At 40.8% G+C, this 19632-nt stretch overlaps 1 protein-coding gene across 1 annotated transcript in view; it reads left to right on the top strand.

The window, feature by feature from the left end:
• The first annotated feature begins 366 nt into the window (after positions 1-366).
• Positions 367-19632, top strand: part of LMO7 (LIM domain 7) — a 95436-nt gene continuing 76170 nt past the window's right edge. The window contains 2 exon segments of the mRNA XM_010160786.1: positions 367-431; positions 4138-4207. The gene's annotated coding sequence lies outside the window, so the exon portion shown is untranslated.

Raw genomic sequence — 19632 nt, 5'->3', positions numbered from 1 at the left:
CACACTGTAAAATGAAATACAAAATAAGACTTCTCTGTTTTGCACTTCTGTTTGAAATTTATTTCGTGCTTTACGGTGTGGCTGGTATTGCTTTAGAAAATAATAAGTATTCCTGTAGACACCAGCTGAAGTGAGACTTACTCTAGAGGAAACTATTTGAAGATGTTGGATCTGACTTCTTTTGAGGCATAAAGAAATGCTTTTTAAAACTTATTTCTTTTGACATTAATGTGAGAAAATAATAGGTAACACGAGCTAAGTATCGAATTGAAAAGTGGTGGGGTTTTAGTACGTTAGATACTCTTGCTAGTCCTGATACTGTGTTTGTTTCCAATTAACTCTGACTTCTTACTTTTATAGACAGTTACTGGGAAAAGCTTTGGAACCAAAGACTTCCGAGCAGCTCTAGAAAATGGAGTCCTGTTGTGCGAGTGAGTATTGACTTACCTATATCATAGATCCATAGAATGGTTTGGGTTGGAAGGGACCTTAAAGACCATCCAGTTCCAACCCCCCTGCCATGGGCAGGGAAACCCTCCACTAGACCAGGTTAATGTCACGTGGCCTCTTTCCTGGCTGGCCTTTTGAAGCACCAAAAGTATTTCGACACAAGTAACTTTTAATTTTTTTACTTGTTGTTTTCTGTGGGAAGGAGGAACAGCTTTCAGACATCCCCTTTTTCCATCTACATGTTCCATGTGTTGTTCCACACGCTTCTTCGTGTGTTCCTGAGAGGATTGTGATGATCTTCTGGCCACTGATTGGTTTTATTGGTTATAATGCTAATGGTGTCGCTGGGCTTTCTCTCCAGCTTGTGCAAGGTGGTGTGGCCATGGCTGTGATCAAAGCACTCAGTTACCCCTATACCCGCTGTTGGTTTTTGGGTTTGTGCTTTTGTCCTCCATCCCTACAACCTTGTGAGAAACAATTGTAAACTTTGTGTGCTGGTTGTTCTCTAAATCCTGAAAGCCAGCTATGCCTAGCAGAGCACTTTATACCTGGAGAAGTTTCTTGTTAAAAAGTGCTATGTTTCAGAAGTGAACTTTATAAAATTGTAAATGAAAGATAACAGACATGCATTTGACTTTAACATGTCTATTAATTAGTAATACTGCTCTTATGGTTTCATCCAAGTATCTCAATAAAGTAGAATCTATTGGATGTCATCTGGCATACTTTATAAAAACACACTTTTAAAAAAAAACCCAAAACCACACACTTTAGGATGATAAAAGTAAATGGATTGGGTCTCAGCATAACATAGTTTTGTTCTCATGTATGTGCACATGCAGTCCAGGTTTCAGTACTTTCTGGACTGACTTGGTTATTGCTTTCAACAACAAACTCTGACCTCAGCTTTTTTTGGAGTTCTTTCTCTAAAAAGCTTCCTTGTGCTTACATATTATAGGCTTGGTATTAATCTGACTTGTCTGGTTTCGTTGCTAGACTGAGTCAGAGGTGTAAAATGTCCACTTGTCAGGTATCTTCCACATATTGGTAATAGGTTTTGTACTTACTGGAACAAGTTCCCAGGACTGGAAACAGTGCTAATCCCTTAGTATTTTAAGGAACGGCAGGTGTAGATGTCATTAGAACTCCAGTAAGACAGAAATCTCACTGGAGGACTACCTGGGATGTTTAAAAAAATACATGAAGTATCAGAGCCACTCTTAAAGCTGTTCAGCCAAGCTAACTTCAAAAGAAATATTTGTAAAGGTTCAGTTCTCTGATATATATACGTATTTACTACATATCAAAGCAAATGCAAAAAGGCATTTTTACCTTCTGTGAATATTACTGTGTTACCTGTCCTTGCCACTATTTTTCTCTGGACCCTTTGCCCATACAGCCTACCTTGCTAGTTGCTTCTGCAGCTGTCTTTGTGTTATGAGGGAATTGATTCACTCTGAGGATTGAATGATGCTGTGCACATGGACATGCTATTTTCATTACTTCAATAATCAAATGTTAACTGGACTGAATGTGGTAATAAAAATACTTCATACTTTTAATAAGAAGGTGTTTCTTCAGGTATGTGTTTAGTGGAATGTGTGTATTGTATTCAGCTGCAACTTTTAAATAGTGTCTTTAAGAATTGGCAGTGATCCTTTAATCCTCCGATATCTTCACTGTTGACGCTTATTTGCTAAAAGAATATGAGCCTCCATCTGCCAAATGCAAATAAGTTAAATTTATCTGTAATTAATAGCCATATGCAAGAAAAACATTCTGTAGCTCCTTCAGCTGAGCAGCTTGCCTTAGGAGGCACACAACTTTCTTTAAAGCAAAAGATGCTTCATGATGCTGCACTAAATCATAGAGTTCTCTTCCTGTGCCATAATTTTTAAACTTGATGTACAAGAAGTGATTTTCACAGAAATTCTGTGGAAATGGAAAAGAGTAACACAGGGGAAGGTTTTCAGATGTCCAGTTTTCACCAAAGTCAATAGAGTGCAATATCTTAAATAGTGGAAACAAACTAGACATGACACTGATTGTTTCCTTGGTTCACCTGTGCAATGGCTAGTTTAATGCCCACAGATAATCTCTGGAGATGGTGCATTTGACTTAAACTGTAGCAGATAAGACCTATATTTGCACCCTGTATTCCTATAGCAGTCTAGTTCATTTGTTTGGCCAACATAATGACCAAGTGTGCATCAGTAGCTGACATAAGAAACCCTTTTACATTACACCATATCTCCTGCGTGTACATTAGAGGGAGGAAGTCACTAAAGTTTTCCCAACCACATGTTACTTCATGTTCTGAAGAACAATCATAGAATCACAGAATGGTTTGGGTTGGAAGGGACCTTAAAGACCATCTAGTTCCAACCCCCCTGCCATGGGCAGGGACACCTTCCACTAGACCAGGTTGCTCAAAGCCTCATCCAGCCTGGCCTACAATCAAGTGTAGAAAAATTTTGTAAGATAGATAACTTTTCCTCAAAAACACAAAAGAAGTGACTTCATTTATTTATTTATCTAATGTGTTTTGTACACTAAATAAATGCAGTTGAAAAATCTCAGGACCTGCAGCCATTACTACTTCTTCTGCAGGCACTTAGAAATCTCTCTTCCATTCCAGTGTGTATAGGTAAACTCTGTCCTTTTTGTTTATTTTCCAAATATATTTGGTGCTTGAGCAAAAACAAGTCCCACACAGAGTTTTAAACTCTGGGTCCTGACTCCGTATTGGCGTGGGTAGATCACAAAAACCTTACAGATGTTTTGTGGTGTAAAGGATCTGGCCAGACAAGCAGCAACAAGAAGAGGGAGTAAGTCCAAAACCCTCAAAGGTATATAAGCAGATGAAGTCTGCAGGGTGTCTTCAGGTCCCTCTTCTGTTGAACCTGTGGTCTAGCGTGTAATTCAGTGAACCACAGTATTTCCCTACCTCCGTGACTGAAAACCTGGGTGTGAAGGTGCAGAGAATCCTGTGCCTCATCCTCACTGCAGGACAAGGTGTGTGTTTAGGCTCGTGTATTCAACAGTGATGCATCAGTCTGTCCTATCTTCTCAGTTTAATTATGAATTTTGGATCAAGTAAGAGTGATATGAGGCTCAATCTCTTTTGGCTGAGACCGGAAATGACTTGCATGTGTAAATTGTATGCACCCAAAATGATTGTTGCACACATCATACTGGGCTAGATAGCGTGATGAAAACCAAGCTGATTCTTACACTTAAAGGAGTTTCAGCACTTTCACACTGAACACTGAAAATTAACATTCTGACATATTTTTCACCTCTTCTGGATCAGAAATTCTATGTGAAGAAAATCTTTAAATAGGAAACTTGAAACTGATTAGCATCACCACCCATGCAGTAGAAACACAGATCCACTTCCTACGCATACCCAGGCGTTTTCTTTTCCTTTCTTCTTCACTTTGCCATTCTCAGCAATATTTTGTACGTGTGTGTGTGTGACTTGCCTCATTTTTTGCTTCTACAATCTGTTGTCGCTTCTTGGAAAACTGATTTTAAAAAATTTCGAGGGGAGGTTTAATAGGTTCACATTTACTTGGCTCGAGTCATGTAAATTAGGACTATATGCAAAGTGTTTACTGATAACCATTAATACTGATGTTTAAATAAAGTAGATTATGTAACAAAATCATGTGACTTCTTTTTTAGTTTGATTAACAAGATCAAGCCTGGCGTCGTTAAGAAGATCAATCGTTTGTCAACTCCAATAGCTGGCTTGGTGAGTAGAATCATAGAATCATAGAATGGTTAGGGTTGGGAGGGACCTTAAAGATCATCTAGTTCCAACGCCCCTGCCATGGGCAGGGACACCTTCCACTAGACCAGGTTGCTCAAAGCCTCATCCAGCCTGGCCCTGAAGACATCCAGGGATGGGGCATCCACAACATCTCTGGGCAACCTGTTCCAGTGCCTCACCACCCTCTCTGTGAAGAATTTCTTCCTGACATCTAATCTAAACCTCCCTGATTTCAATTTATACCCATTACCCCTGGTCCTATCACTACAGGCTCTTGTAAAAAGTCGTCTCCCAGTACCCTTGTAGGCCCCCGTCAGATACTGGAAAGCTGCAATGAGGTCTCCTCGGAGCCTCCTCTTCTCCAGGCTGAACAAGCCCAGTTCTCGCAGCCTTTCGTCATAGCAGAGGTGCTCCAGCCCTCTGATCATCTTCGTGGCCTCCTCTGGACTCTCTCCAAGTGGTCAATATCCTTCTGATATTGGGGGCTCCACAGCTGGACGCAGTACTCCAGGTGGGGTCTCACCAGAGCAGAGTACAGGGGCAGAATCCCCTCCCTCGCCCTGCTGGCCACACCTCTCCGGATACAGCCCAGGATACGGTTGGCTTTCTGGGCTACCAGAGTAATGACATCAAACCCAATATACGGGGTATGACTCTGAAGTTCAGCTTTCTTGTTTTTAATGAGTGCTCTCTTGCCTATTGTTCTTACCTGGTCTTGCTGCAAAACCTAAGTTTTCAATATTTTAGCTTCATTACCATTTTTACTTAAAATTGTACCATTTATACATTGTCTGACACTGCAAAGGTTACCTGTTCTGTGATTTGGATCTTTAACTTCAACCAGCTTGTCACTGCATGAAGCTTCATGATCCCCAGATGTACCAAGCACTGATGGCTCCTGTCCACAAACTTATACTGTTACTTGTTATTTAAAGGCCACTATCCTGTTTTACATTCACAAGCCATTTCAGATGTTCATCTATTAGAGAAAGGGCAGACTAGGAAATGTTCTGTGTAACACGAGTATTTTTAGGATCTGCTTCTCCCCACCCACAGCAAAGCTTAGGTTGCGTTAAAATGACTCTGATGATGCAAAGATCTCTTTTCAGGTTTCAGCTGAGGGATTTGCCAGGGTTTTGGCTGTAAATCATGTTGTCCGTAGGGTGGGGGGTAAAAAAAAATCACGTAATCGTTTTCACAGGAAACTTTAAAGATTTCCTGTATACTGTTTGACAGGTTTGCTGGTCAGAGACTGCAGGATAAATTTCGTAGCCATTTAGCATCAGAAATGCTTTTGTGGATAAATGAATTGAAAGATTTTTTTCTTTTCCTTGTGTTTTCCTGGGAAAGTAGCTGCTTTGGCTATTTGTGTCACCAGCGTATCTAGACCACTTAGTCCTGTCACCAGAACTATTAGTCTCATTTTAAAAGACTCAAGGTGAATAGGGACATGCATGATTCCTGTAACAAGCAGGAAATCCCACCTTCTGGTAAACATGCAATCTCAACATTAGGGAAAGTTATCTGGTTTCTTAGTAGGAGTAGAATGCAAAACGTCTCTATATACTTGTATTTATATGTTTTAATGGGATGAGCCAACAAAACATCTGCTTTTGCTGGTCGACTGTGTATCTCATTAGAGAAGAAGCGTAGTGAACTTGGCCCGGAGGTCATAAGATTGGGTTAACTTGCCATATACTATTGCACAAGCTGAGAACGTGCATTTCCACATCAAATGAATGTAGAAAGTATTAGTTGCCTTTGTCCCAGAAAAGCTCAGGGTATTAGGCTTGTGACTAACGAGTGCTGCACATTCTTTTCCTGTGAAGCATCTAAAAAAGAATTCAAATGAAACCAAAATCATTCTGGGGATGGCAGCACAGTTATTCTATCAGCAGTTTGACTGCCTACGTGGCATCTGAAGTAGCCAGTTGATCCAAACCAGAAAACCATAGGCTAGATTTCATTTTTGTGGTGACTTAAGTGTAGTCTTGAATCATAACTGTAAGAAGTCTTGGGTTTACATGTATTTTTTTTTTGTTTGTTTCCAGACGAAAAAATTCAGAGTATTCACTAGGTGTGTAGTTTATACCTACCTTGTAGTATATTTTTGGCTCTTCAAGTTTTTTCTAGTTCCTACAAGTCTTCAAAAATAAAGGAAAGGGGACGAAAGGTGGATGATTCTCATAAACCAAGATCATCCATTGGTGGTGATGTTAAAATACCACTTGAAGATAGTAATTGAGAGAGCTGTTGTCTTGTGTTAGCCCACGGAAAAGGTTTTTCATAAATACTTCAGTTGCAGGAGTTTGTGATTATGAGGGCAATAGCAGGAGAGTTTCAGAAGATGGTGCTTATGATGGCCGTGGTGGGAAGGGGGATGTATTTTCCCGAGCTTGAAAGGAATATGCTCAGTTATACCAGCTTTGAAGAGCCCAGCTTTCATCCCAGCATGTAAAGCTCAAACTAAAAATGATGGGTTTGTGCATTTATGGAAAAGCAAACATTGCTACCTTACAGGCTTGGAATACTGTGGCTGATGAAATATAGGATTTGGAGATGGGAAGAGCTTGCTAAGGAATTAGGTGGTAGGCTTTCTTGCCATGTTCTGGAAATACTTTAATTGCTCGTAGGTTGCTACTCCCACAATCTGTTTCTAGACCCTGTTTTGTGTGGCTTCGTATATATACTTCTGCTGTTCTCTGTATCTTTCAGTCTTTCGTTAATTGCTCTCCACTAGGCCATTATGAGATTTAGAAATTACTATTGATAAGGGGGACTTTTTTCTTTTTTTTTTTTTTTAAACCAGATGGAAGTTTTAACTTCAAGAGATGGCATTTTTTTCTAAAGGATAAACAGATGCTACCACTTGAATGTGGGTCTTGCAAATCCTTTAATATGAAGATCTTTTGATCATGTTTTTTCTACAGCTTCTCTCTATGGTCCCCTAGGCTCACATCCTCAAGTCCATTTCCAAAACAAATTATACATTCATAGCTGGAAAAATAACATCCATTTCTTTCCTGGCTTTTCAGATAAAAAGGAAACAAACCCCCCATATTCTTGAAAGTTTTGTGGCAGTCTGATTATCAGAAGAAAACAAATGCTTTAAAAGACATCTTCTTCCCCCCACTCCCCTTTTCTTCCTCTCCTGGAATTTCTTCAGGTTTGGTTTTGTTCTATAGGGACTTAATATATTTGTCTTCCATTCAAGTGTCATCTTTAAGCTTTGTGTTCACTTCAAATACTTGGCATTGGGTTTTTTTTTTTTTTGGCAGTACAGAAATACAGTGTTCAACAGGCATCTTCGGTTGAATCTCCAGAAAAGTTGCATTATATTGTTCCTTTGAGTTTATGGTTATTTTGCAAACAAATTCCTTGGGTAAAAGAGGAAGTGAAAGCCTGTATGAACAATGAAACATTCTGTTTTAAATGGAATGGTGAGTGCAATTTTTTTTTTTGAGTTGGGGAACTGAGGTGCTTTTTCTTTTAATGAAGAAAATGCATTATTAATTTGTTATGTCATTTGCTTTTGTGACACCTTCATTCTCATAAAATCTAATACTGCTTTATATGAGCAGGATTGCATTAATTGCAACCACACTTTAGTCAACTGAAAATAAGCCTTAGCTTTCACCTTTAGTTTGATTATACCACTGTCTAGTGATTTAGAGTGTGGATCACAGTGGTTCAGGTTGAATCATGATGGAATGAATAAATAAATATGTGTTTTAATGATGAAATACTGAAATGAAACTCAGTGTTTGGTTAACCAAAAATGCTGAATTGGTACCAGGCAAACTTTAAAATTTATTAGATGTATCCAGAATTTGACAGGTGCAGGAAGGCTAGGTTGCAACTTGCATGGAATCATAGAATCTTTTAGATAGGAAAAGACCTTTAAGATCATCAAATCCAACCCTTAACCTAACACTACTAAGTCCACCACTAAACCATGTCCCTAAGCACCTTGTCCACATGTCTCAAATACCTCCAGGGATGGTGACTCAACCACTTCACTGGGAAGCCCCTTCCAATGCCTGACAATCCTTCCAGTGAAAAAATTTTCCTACTATCCAGTCTGAACCTTCCCTGGTGCAACTTGACCTATCACTTGTCACTTAGGAGAAGAGACCAACCTCCACCTCTGTGCAACCTCCTTTCAGGTAGTTGTAGAGACTGATAAGGTCTCCCTGGAGAGCCTCCCCTTCTCCAGGCTAAACAACCCCAGCTCCCTCAGCCACTCCTCACAGGACTTGTGCTCCAAGACCCTTCACAAGCTCCACTGCCTTTCTCTGGACACATTCCAGCACCTCAGTGTCTTTCTTGTAGTGAGGGGCCCAAAACTGAACATCTTTGACAGGTTTGTTAAAACTCGTTGGGAGGGAGAGTTGGACCCAGCCATGACTTGATCTCCATCCAGCAGCTTGCTGCTGCAGCCTGGCTTTCTCTGTTCCATGGGAGGCATGTACCTCGTGTGGTTTGGGTGAGATCTAGCCATCGTCTTAGCCATGTTCGCTTATTTGTTTATGTTCCAGTTTGGAAAAGTGAACTGCTTCACCGTGGGTAAGGCAAGTAGCAGAGCTGTTTCAGGGAAGCGATGGTCAAAGACGAGTGACCACAGAAATGCCGACGCAGCTCTTGAGCTGGATTCCTGAGCAGTGTGGCATGTCATCTGCAGGGTGCAGAGCGCTCCAGCAGCAGTCGCAGAAAGGTGCCGCTTTTTAACAGCGCATGGCAGGTTTCAGAGACGGTGATGTTCCCCGTAGGTTTCCTGAAGGGAGTCAGCTGGGACGTGGCTGTTGGTTTCTTTGCTTTGATTTTGGCCATTTTATTTAAAATGCTGTTTGTTTAAAACCTTTGCACTAAAATACGTTCTGAGAAACAAAAACTTAATTTCTGCTTATCTTTCAAGCTGTCTGACATACACAGTTTGTGTAAAGCACAATGCATATATTTTCCCTTGGACAGCAGAGCGGGTGAGCAGACTGGCACTGAGTAGCAGTTCCTGAAACCCTCTGGTACTTCTGGGGGACATGGAAAGGGTAACCAAAAGATCAAAGGGTTGTGCAAGTTGGGATTTCATTATTCACAGTAGTGCAAGTGCAGTCTGCCCTAAAAATCCACATTTTCTGATCCATACTTAGGTATGACAGAGATGGGATTTAAAGAAAATGACTTGAACTGATAAATCTTGCTGGGTTCAGATCCTGCAAAATTATTTTGCTTGGAGTTCTTGGCTGGTGGGGGTAGTGGAAATAAGATGAATGTTTAGCACAAGCAAACCCAAAGATAACCTGGTTCTTAATAAATACAGACATTCAGCTTGAATCCCAGCACATGAGATGGTTTGGATACGGATTTGGATACACAAGGGGAAGGACTTTGTGGTCTGACAATGTATTTTCCACCAAGGGCCTGCAGAGAATTTTGAGGTGCATTTCTGGCTGCAGTGCCGCTGTTCCCTAGAAACTTCACATTTCCAACTCAGCTGGCTGAACACAGAGGGAATCATGAAGGGGGATGAAAGTCCTAAGACATCATGAGAGCGTGGGAAGATGAATGAGTTTTGTATAGTACGTACAAGCTCGACATACCTGCCAGAATAATACATTGCTCAGGATAAATAACTTTATGCTCTGTAGCAAGGCAAAATTTTAGTTTAAGCTTCCACCTGAGAGCAGGTGGTGATGCAAATTCAGAGTTAGAGCCAGTATCTCCTCTGGGGAGTGGTACCTAATGGAAGCCCTGCCTTGCAGCGTACCGATGGGGTTGTTCAAGACCATGTGTATTTCCTTGCACCTCCTGTGAGTTAGATGGACGTGCAACGCTTTGCTCTGTGGTTGGGAAGTGTTTCATCGCGTCAGAGGGCTGCGGTCAAACCACAGGGTAGAGTAGAAAGCTGTTGGGTTTTTTAGAATTGTAAATTAAATGCTATTACTGCTTCTTTCTTAAGTTGGTCCCTATTTTAAAACAAGTAGAGATATGTCCAACTCTCAGTGTGAGGGCTGGATGAGTATTAGCCCCGCATATCATCTTCGTGAAGTTCTTCAGCTTTGGCAGAGGGTTTTTGAGTGAACTTTTATTTCCCTTTCACACGAGAGTGAAACTGTGTGTCTCTAGGCAGTCCCATTTCTGAACATGTGCATCTGAAATACTGTACAGTGGGATTTTTTTGTTTGTTCTTGTGGGGAATTAGTGTTCCTTTAGGGTGAAGAGCATCTTGATAGTTTTCCAGGCAGGATTTTTCAAACCCTTATTTTCCTGGTTCACCAAGGCCCAACATGCCCTCCTGACACATGCTACTCAAACATCTCTCCCTCTATTATAGTCTAATGTAACACCAGTACATAGAATCATTGAATGGTTTGGGTTGGAAGGGACCTTAAAGATCATCTAGTTCCAACCCCCCTGCCATGGGCAGGGACACCTTCCACTAGACCAGGTTGCTCCAAGCCTCATCCAGCCTGGCCTTGAACACTTCCAGGGATGGGGCATCCACAGCTTCTCTGGGCAACCTGTTCCAGTGCCTCACCACCCTCTCTGTGAAGAACCTCTTCCTGATATCCAATCTAAACCTCCCCACTTTCAATTTAAACCCATTCCCCCTTGTCCTGTCACTACAGGCCCTTGTAAAAAGTCCCCTCCCAACTTCCTTGTAGGCCCCCATTCTATACATTCTATAATTTGCTTATTTAATATATCAGAAGCTATTAATTCCACTTGCACCAAGACAACCACCTCAGACAGTGAGAGAGAGCGACACTGTTATGGAGATCATTGGCATGCACCTCATAAACCAGGAAAACGGGGGATAACAAAGGTAAGAAGGGACAAGTATGTGAGAAAGCTATACCACAGTGAAAGTGGAGATAAAGACGGGGTGGAGAAGATAGAAATGCTGCCTATAAAAGATATTTTTCTGAGCCTTTGTGCCTAACACTGCAAACCATGTAACCGCCCTGGTACTTCCTTATCTCTTGTCATCATGTAGAGCTGGCCAAATTTCCTTTTCTGTGGGAAAGTTTTCTTGACAGGGTGGTTTTTTTTGTGTTGCAGAGGAATGGTATGCAGATGACATCTTGACTTTTAATATAGGATACTTTTAAACTGGTGGGTTTTTTGTTTTTGTTTTTGTTTTTTTTTGTAAAATCCACACTTGCAAGTGAAAATATATTTCAGTTGTATATTTTATTTAGGATTTGGCAACAAAGTTTCTTCTCTAGATTACTTAGAATCAAATTTATTATGTCCTGCAATTAAATTTAAAAATCTGATGGCAATATTAATATGAAAGGGCTTATTTTCATTTTAAAAAAGAATCCTTTTTTCAAAGCAGCTGTACTTCTAAAGTTCATTCCTTCATCCTGAAAATTCTGAATATTTATTTTGTGCTGCTGTTCACCTCCATGTGTTTAGTATAGACTTTATAGTGGTCGATACTTCCTGTCTTCCTGCATTTTGTTGTTGTTTTTTTTTTTTAACAATTTGAATCTTAAAATATTAAACTCGTGCTCTGTGAATTTGATTAGTATGGGCTACTTTAGTAATTACAGTAATAGCTTGTCTGGTATGAGAAAATGAGTATAACAGAACTCCTTCTCCTTTCATGGCAGATGAGGAGGGGCAAATACACAAATAAATTAACTAACTTACATAAAAGCTATTGCTGTTTACTTTGCTTTGCTACCAAGCCCCCCAAAATATTGGAATTGCTGGTTGTGCAGTAACTAACGGTGTCCTAAATGCTCGTAAGAAACAGTCTCATGATTTTTGGTTGAGAGCTGACTAATGAGCTGATAACCATTTGATTTCCCCTGTCTGCTTGTCTGACATTTATTTTTCCAGTGATAAGGGAGTAATACTGAGTGATGAGGGGCATTGCTTTTTCTTCTGAAGGTGTAGTCACCTTTTCAGAGAAGAGAGTACCAGAACACATCACGGCTAACACGGCAGCTGTGGGCCCTGCCTTTAGCCCGGCCTCCGTTGCCCTTCCTTGTGGCTGATCCGGGTCTCGGGGTTTCGATTTGTCTGTGAACTGTAAATTCATAGGTCCAGGGTGAACGCGTATGCGGTGCTGCTGCGAAGAGTGAAGTTGCGTAAGTCCTGCTTGATGTCTTTCACCTGGAAGCTGATGAGTTTGGTATTGCTTTTCATAAGGCGAGGCACAAGACGATACACATCCCTTCTGAAAAGTTGATAATTTCAAGGTGTAAACAAAGTTTAAAAGGCATCAGCGCCCGTTTTGGGGTGAATGTGCTCAGCAAGTTGTTGGGGAATTCAGTAGGCAAGTTTTTTTAAGAGATTTCTAGTGACTTGGCATAATCTTTGCCTGGGTGAGTGGACATTTTTGTTTTACAGGACCATTTAGTATTACATGTGACTTTTATTCTTAACTTTAGTATGTGTGAAAGTTAAGAGCAATGGGGAGAAAGTGAAAGTGAATAGGGTCTGACAGAACTCATGCCCTTCATCCAGTGTGTGCTCCCTTTTATAAGGCAGCCTATACATTTAATGCAGGCTCAGAAGCACTTGAGATCAGAGTAGTTATCTACCTCTTTTCATTCAATATCCTTTTTATGCTGGAGGTAAAAAGCTTCCAGTGTACTATTCCTTTTTCTTGTGAGAAGCAGGAGTTGTTTTGGTTTTTTTGGGGGTGGTTTTTTTTTTTAAATAAAAAAATGGTAATTGTTAGGAAGGACAGCATAACTTTAATCATATTTTACTGTACTTAACAAAACAAACAAGCAGTTTGAGGTACCATGTTCTCCATGGCTTTTGTTTTTTTATTTGGATTTTTTTCCTTCTTTTTTTTTTTTTCCTCCAGATACTTCAACCTGTTGTTATACTTAGCTAGAAATCAGTCTGCTATGGCAAATGATGCAGTTTTATTAAATACTGAAAAGTATTTTAATGCGTAGTGGTATGCTTACTGCGGTAAGTGCAATAACATCTTTAGGTTTTAAAAGGGCTTAAACCAGATGAGGGCTTCTGCATGAGTGTTACCAAACAGGTGACTAGGATACACCTTAAGCATCTAGTTTTGTTCTGACAAGTACAATTACATGGGAGGGGAAACTTTTTACTTTGATCAGTGGTCCAGCTGAAATGCTCAAACAAGTTTCCTGGACAAAAAAGAATTTATATTAGTCTGAGAAAATATCTTTTCACCTGAGAAGTGACACAGGATGGTATTTCAAATGTAACCATCAAACAACATGTTAAATTTATTACTTAATGAATTTTTAGTGAGATTTTTTTGGTCATTGCTATGAAAAGTGTAATTGGAAATTAGCATGTATGCATCAGTTGTAAAATTCAGAAGTCACAGTTGCCATTACTTCAAACATCTAAGCAGATGTTGCTTCAAATTTAGGAGAATGATAGGCACACAAACTGGGGGATGAAAAAAACAAGTAGTTATGACTTCTTTTTAAATCTTTAAGTCTTTTTAAATTTATGAAGCATTTTAGAAATCTGATCATTATGCTTAAGAATGTAAGAAAAGTCTGAAGAGTCAAAAGTTCCTCTCACGTGCAGTTTTTAAAATGTTAGATCTTGGAGTACTTTGCAAAGAGATCTTTTCTGTGGTTTCATTTCTAGACCTGAAGATAGCAGAGCCTGAGCAGAGGAGACTTAGTGGCTTTCCTGAGGTCAGTCAGTAAGTCAGAGTAGGGTAGGCGTCAAATTTTGACTCTCAGTCCAGTTCTCTCATAGACTGTAATGCCAACTTTAAAAAAAAAAAAAAAAAGCCTGATATGAGAACTTAAAACTATAAATTAACAAATGTCAGGAGTGATGCAAGACCTGATAGGAATGTATGTGAACTATAAATCAGTTCTGGTACTCTTTCTACTGTCATATGGGAAAGAGGAATGTGGCTTGTATGGAAATACCTCTGCTAGACAATTAAGAAAAGAGGGTTGTGTGCTAGAAAGGAAGTATGGTTATTAATAGTTAGAGATGACATTGTTCTGTAGTCTTTCAATGCCTGATAGTGGGAGTATTAATCTCGGCAGTGGTTTACTGATGCTTTGTGTCCTTCTACTTGAAAACATATGGTACGTTTCAGCCTTAACTCTGAATTTCCTTTAATTGTTTTCTGTTGCTGCCTAAACACTTTGAAATGTAGGGTGTGGGGAAAGGGGAGGTTGATGCAAACTCTTTGTGACATTTTTAATAGCTGTTCAAGTCTTCAATCGGACAGAATGAAACCCAAATGCTGGATTGAACTTGACAGGTTTTGGGTGGATGATGATGAAGTGAAACATATCTAGCAGACATAACTGGGGAGAAGTTGTATGGGTGCTGCAGCCCTCAACAAATGGTGTTTCAACTACTTGCTCTAGTCTCTTTGTTACGGGACAGTAAGTGCTGAGGCTGTTGGTTGATCTCTGTGAATCAAAGCTGCTTTACATGAGATCATGTCTTCCAAACTGATGCTTCCAGCGTGTTACTGGGATGAGATGTCAAAATGCAAATTAATTAATTTAAAAATTCTTGTAAACTAACTGTAAAGTAATGTGATTGGCAGCAAGAACTTTCTAATGTGGAAATTTTTCATCCCTCTTTCTGCTCTAACCCAAAGCTCTGTAAAAGTATTACCCTTTTTGCCTCAACTTGCCAGCACTTAACAAAATACATAAATATGGTTGCCAAATGAACTGCAACAAATTTCCATTTATCAACTCAATCAGCTGTAGTCTGTGGTATACTCTGTCATTTGTGTGCTATTTTTACTTCCTTAAATAACTGATGACTGTTTCTGTGTTTGTAAAGAAACATTCCTTCCTAACTGGAAAAAAAAAGTCAACCACGTAGAAAAGGTACACACCTTAAATCATACTTGTGACATTTATAGTCTGATTTCTTCTGCCTTTGCCAAGGAAGCGTGGTTTTAAGATTTCTTGCAGCAGTTGGTGTTTATCTGTGTTAAATCTTCATAAGCTGGACACTACAGTGCTTTTCTTTCTGGCTTGCCAAGAATGTTATTGATGTGCGGTGCACATTCATGGCAATTTCCAAAGAAAGATGTTAATTGCAGCAGTGATAATATTTTTTTCCTGCGGTATCAGTGCTGGGCCTGTACAGCTCTGCTATTCACTCTTCTGTTTGGAGCAAAATCCTCATACCACATCTCTTAACGCCTGTCTGAACACCTCCGCACCCATATACCCGTGCTGAATCACCCTCCTCCAGTGATGTATGTAAAAGAGCTATTAAATAACGATGCCAACACCAAATGCTGCCGAATGTGGGGTGCCGAGCAGTTGCGGTGACAGAGCTTGCCTTCTGCGGGGCGTGAGGATGGGGAGGAATACAAGGCACTAAATGCAGGAGTTCAGATGGGCTGCCAGGCAGATTGTCTCCGAACCTGCCTGTTGACCCGAGCGTGCAGGGAGAGCTTCTCCACACTGTGGGAAGAGCCCACGTAGGGCAGCAAGGGTTAAATAGGATGCTACTTCTCTTGAGAAACAAAAGAAATCTATCTGCTGATGGACTCGGAGGAAATCGCAAACTCCTCTTTTAGGAGGACTGAAGTATTGAATCATAGTCTAAAAAGACCATGTGAATTGAGTATCTGAGGCGATTTGCTGTATTTCTAGCCCTGTATGCAGGGGGCTGAATTTCATCTTTATCGTATTGTTAACCTGTGTGAACAAAACAGAAAAACTTGTGTATATACCAGTAAAGAAAATGGTGAGGGGAGGTAGAGCAAGCTCTGCCAAAATTTTCAGTGTTTTGAGAACAAGAGGTCTTTACTTCTTTTATTACTCATTAGGCTTCAAGGGAGTTTCACCTCTAAGTGGATTACTGTCATTCCAGTTCTGTGTAGTGGGGTGACTTGGCACTGGAGTATTTTACACATTTCGCTTCTAAATTCTGTGTTGGGTTTTGTTTTTTTTTTTTTTTATAAACCGTTTGGGGTGAAAAGCACATCACTTGATTTTATTTAATTATTTAATTGTTTTCCCTTCCCCCCACAACTTAACTGAAATGCAAGTAACTGGTGGGAAAGTTAAGGCTTGTTTAAATATGGAAATAGCCCAGGACAGTTATTCCCTACTGGCTTTCTGAGCCTATAATTTCTTTACAGTAAGAATGCCTCTGAGTGGGTGAGCTAAATTCCCTTTGTCTCATCCGAAATGGGATGAGGCTGTGAAGTGCAGAGATCTCTCTCGATTAACCAGGCATGTCTGTCCGGGGTGCCCAGATGCTGTACTTTTGCCTTTGTTCTTTCCAGCTGGCGTTATTTGGTAGCAGTGACATCCCAGAAACACACCTGCAGTTTATAACCTGATATTCACCCTCTCTTATCAGGGAAGGGCTCATTCGTTACACATTGTTGCTGTAATGTCATAGCGAAGGTTGTGCTGTACCATGGCAAGAGACACAGGCCTGGTGAGGGATTTTGAGTCACTGGGTCCCTTCCTGTGTCCAGCACCTTGAAAGTTCTCAACTTAGAAGTCCTGCTTCAAAAAAACCCACCCCATTAATTTCTGTTGCATGTTTTCCTTAATCTCATTTACTCCTGTTGGACAGAAACTGTGGACCTCAAGAGGTTGCAGGCAGTGAGGTGAGCTGGGCAGAGAGGTCTTCCGCTGGCCGTCACACAGGGCGGTGGGTAGTGTGTGGGGCTGGGGTACAAACTCTGGGGAAGATCATTCAGCACACACCTTGGTCTTACAGAGGTCCGTGACCAGTTGCTGTCATCGCAGGGCGGGCCGGATGGGCCTTTTTTTCCAAAATGCTGCGTACCTAAGGCTGCTTCAGAATGTGGTTGAATTCTGCCGAGACCTGTGCATTGCAACGGCAAAGAGGAATGTTCCTTTTCCGGGGTGTGATTTGCTATCACTGATACTGGGCGCACCAGGGTAACGGGAGTTTGGAGAAAGTTTCATTCCTGCGTTCTGGCAGCAGGAGCATCTACTGTTTGAGAGGGAGGCTGGAAGGGAATCGTTGAAGAGTTGCTATCTCTAATAGATGCATAGAGCTTGGGGCAGGGGATCCTTGTGTCAAGGATAACAGCGATTTATTATTTTACATGATATGGAAAAACAATGAAGGGCACACGGAGGGGAGTGGCAAAGCAATTAGCACCGTTTCTGATCTTTGGCCAATACAGTGCTCTCTGCACACTGTTATAGGTGGGATAATTTACCCAACAGAAGCATTGAGGTCACTGTAAGTCAAATTATGCCTGCAGGATGATTGTTTTAATTATTATTTTTAGTTTTGGGCGCAAAAAGGGAGGAAAAAAACTAGTTTAGTTATTCCAGCCACTCCTCCTCCTCTTTTTGGTTCAAGGTTGAACCCATTAGCAGCCTTCAGAGAAATACAAAGTGCTGTAGGAGCTGGGATTACATTCTGCAGATGGGATGAGTGGGTGACGGGCACTGAGCACCATGACGTGCAAGGCCAAGGTGGTAATTGGGAGTTCCTGGCTCCCAGGCCTGTGGTCAGACCACAAGGTTGGTTCAGGCCCACTCCCGTCTCTTCCTCCCTCGCCCATTGTGCCCCCACCCCGCACCCGCATCTAGCGCTAATAACCGAAACGTACCTCCGAGGAAGAGCAAGTTAACCGACTTGTTCAACGAGCTCCTGCTGTAGGTTTCCTCCCTTACCCCACTGCGGAACATAAACAACGCATAGCCGTGCAGCCATGCTGCTGCAACGTGCAGCTCAGAATTCCGTATTGAGCTGATTTGAGCCAGCTTTAGTGGTCAGTGGGATGCTGCATCTATGAAAAACACTTTCAGCTTTTAAAAAATACCTGTTTTTTTAATGGAAGTAGGCCCTTACTTAAGGGAATGTGGGTGCCAATAAGGAAAGGAGAGTTTGTTGTGAATGCAGAGCTGAAGGAGACAGTGTAGGCTTTAAAGGTAAATCCAAATGTCTTCATAAATGTAGTACTAAGAAACATGCCTGTTAAATAGGATCTATGCAGATGATTTATAGAATTCTGTAGCCAAAAAGATTCATCAGTCTCTCTTCCTAAAATGTCAGAAGTTTTTGTTGCTAGGCACTGTAGGTACTGAGTTTTTTTTTTCTTTCTTTCTTTCTTTCTTTTTTTTTTTTTCTTTTCTGTGAGCTTGGAAATTCAAAACAACTTCTGGCACCAAGACACGGCCTGGATGATGCTGTAATACTTCCATGAAAATATGCTTCACAGTCCTGGGAGCATCAGATGCCATTATGAAATTATGTTTCCATCCTTGCCCTTCATACTCAGAAAAAAACAAACCAAAAAAGCTTAAAAACACACACACAAACGAAAAACCCCAACATCAAAATAATGCTTGAATAGCAGTAGAAGTAAGGGCATTAACTGAAATGCTGCGTATTTGCATAAGTGTAAGAGACAAGGGACTGTCTTCATGTGTTGGCTGATGCAGCCAGGAAAAACAGAAAAACACCACCTTAATTAAATTGTTTTTCTCCCAGATGCCGACCGAATTGAAAGATGTGCCATAACTTGTATGTCTGTGAGATCTTGCTGTGTTTCAGTTCATGCGTCGGGTTTCAGAGAAACAGTTAAGAGGGAGAACAGAGAGAAGAGAAACAGTTAAGAGAAGACAGGCTTACCACATGGCATGACTGTACCCTAAAGAAAGCATAGGTATTTACACACTTGTTTAAATTAATATTCCTGCCTCACCCAGATAATGATGATAATGAGGGATTTATTTTTTTAATTAAATTGCAGCTCAAACATTCAAGCTGAATTTAGTGGGATGTTGCGTTGCACAGAAGTAGTCAAAATAAGATCTTTACACAGTCTTATACGGAGACCTCTCTTCTTAATTACCTTTTACTTCATGCTCTTTCACTTTAGAGACTTTTAAATTCTTTTTGCATTTTACCCACTGTATGTCCCTTCTCAGATTGTTGTGTTGGTGTGGTTTTTTTTTTTTTCCTATTTAAGGTCAACAACTTCTTGATTGTTTTTGTGTGTCTACTCCTGTTTTTTCACCCATTTCCCTGTTGCTCATGCTATTTGCTCCATTTTAGAACTGCCCTTCCTTTTTTTTCCCCTGTGTTTTAAGGTGTTGAGTAACCTGTGTGTTTCCCCACTGTTGCCTCACCGTCGCTATATTTTTGCCTGTCTTTTCATAGTGCCACATCATCTTTGCCTCAAATTCTTGCCGTGGTGACATACATTAGGAGCTGGTAATGGGTGCAAACTGCACCACTGCCAGTCATGATCCCCAATTTTTTAAATTATTTTTAAAAGGAAGGTGTCTGTATTCTCATGCTTTCCCCATACAGTAACTGGTTTCTTTCTTCTTTGCAATCTCGAGGATAGCGATGGGAATGAGGAGCCCTGCAGGAGCAGCCCTGCTCTTCCTGCCCCATTCATCTGCTGAAGGGCTGGTGAGCAAGGACAAGGAAAACTCAGCTCTCTC

The sequence above is a fragment of the Eurypyga helias genome, unplaced genomic scaffold, assembly GCF_000690775.1.
Source record: "Eurypyga helias isolate BGI_N326 unplaced genomic scaffold, ASM69077v1 scaffold15681, whole genome shotgun sequence".
NCBI classification, from domain to species: domain Eukaryota; kingdom Metazoa; phylum Chordata; class Aves; order Eurypygiformes; family Eurypygidae; genus Eurypyga; species Eurypyga helias.
The sequence above is the reverse complement of the archived record's forward strand: the minus strand, read 5'-3'. Positions and strand labels throughout refer to the sequence as shown.